A 470-nucleotide genomic window follows, 5' to 3' on the forward strand; every position below is an offset into this window, starting at 1 on the left:
TTGATAATTAAATTTTTATAAGAAATTGGCTTCCCAAAGTATATATCATTAAGTTCCTAAAATAATTTGCTTCTTGCTAATCTGAATTTCATTGAAATACAATTTCTTAAAATGTTTCTGTCTCCAAGACTTTTGTTAGTTAGTAGGGTTACTTCTTTCCATTCCTTACAAGCAAATCTTTTTATAGATATTATGTTAATAACTTTCTATGAGAGAAAAAAATATCACACTGCATCCACCATTACATAAAATGAAAGCCAAGACACACAAAATATTAAAAAATATATATGAATATTAATAAGATAGTACATTTCTAAGATACTAGGTATTAGTTTGTATTTTAAATATTTCTTTCCATAAAGTCTCATATAATCTTGTTTTATTAAAGACACATTTACTGAGTGCATAATTTGTGATAAATATTTGAAATAAAGCACAGAAAAAAAAATCCTGCTTTCATATAGTTTGTA

The sequence above is a fragment of the Orycteropus afer genome, unplaced genomic scaffold (assembly GCF_000298275.1).
Source record: "Orycteropus afer afer isolate SDZICR_OR568_19922 unplaced genomic scaffold, OryAfe1.0 scaffold01374, whole genome shotgun sequence".
NCBI lineage: Eukaryota > Metazoa > Chordata > Mammalia > Tubulidentata > Orycteropodidae > Orycteropus > Orycteropus afer.